Source organism: Manis javanica, chromosome 13, assembly GCF_040802235.1.
Source record: "Manis javanica isolate MJ-LG chromosome 13, MJ_LKY, whole genome shotgun sequence".
Classification (NCBI taxonomy): domain Eukaryota; kingdom Metazoa; phylum Chordata; class Mammalia; order Pholidota; family Manidae; genus Manis; species Manis javanica.
In genome coordinates this window covers 69656519-69657739 of record NC_133168.1, presented here as the reverse complement: position 1 = coordinate 69657739, position 1221 = coordinate 69656519, and positions in this window count along the sequence as shown.

Here is a 1221-nt window from a genome sequence, read left to right as displayed (position 1 = left end):
TTGGGAGGTGATCTTTTTCTGTTAAATAGCAATTATTAGGAGAATCACAAGAAGAGACAGAAAGACTCTGTATGGGGTTCATTAATGATGCCAACTCTTTGATATAAAGTTTAAGAAACACATCAGCACTCCAGAGGTTGATGTCTATAGAGAGTCTTATTCTCCTTCTTGGTTTGAAAGTGTGATGAACCATCAATGTGACTATAGTTTGGGACCACAGAGCCCCCAGTCTGGTGCTGTGACACTTAGGCATTCCAGGTGGTTCTACTTTCCGGACTATTCCTCAACTGACCTTGCCAATTGCCAATGCTTTAACTTATAACATTATTTGCTTTAAATATTTAAAATATGTTTCTTGCTGTATTTGGACTGTGGTCAAATCTATAAATTAAACTATGCAAATATTAATTCAGACTGAATCACTGCATGTTAAATTTCCATTCTTGGGAGAGTTGAACTATCTCATGTTGTTGGGCAATTCTTTTCTCTTGATAAGTTTTATGATTCATTCTTTAAATTCTGCATTAATGACCACAACCAAATCACAGTCTGACCTTTGAACAGTAGTACCACATTAGCACTTTTAAAGAACATAGACTTAGGATCGGGGGTGTGAAATAAAAGCTCTGGGAATTCAGATTTTCTAGTCACCAGGGAATGGATTTTTTCCATTTGGCATGGTGACAATGAGAGAATTTATTTAGAAGTCATGGTCAGAGAATCAAGAAATTCTGAGTTGTAGAGAATCTTAAATTCTAATACAGTCTAATCCAATTCTCTATTTTTATTAGAGATGTAAGCAAAAGAGAAGGGAGGTGATTTGTCTGAGGGCACCTAACTGCTAGTGGTAGAGACATAACCAGAACTGTACTCTCTACGTCCAAATTCAATACTCTGCTTATTATACAACTAATGAAGATAGTTGAATTGGAAATAAAGGGCATTGGGGCAGGATTTTGAAAACAGTTATCACTGAATTCTCTTTGCCGAGTCCAGCCTTATTTTGAACCTACAATTCTGAATGAGATGTAGGTAACCAAGTAGTGTCAAGGGGAAAAGGAATTAAGATTAGCCTTGAAAGGCATTTCACACCTTTGAAGTCTATGAAATTTGGGATCTAATCCCAATTTTGACACAAACAATTTTTGGCTTTGATGCCACACTTATAAAAGAAATGGCTGGGCCTACATTCCAAACTTGAGCAGGAATAAAAATCACCTG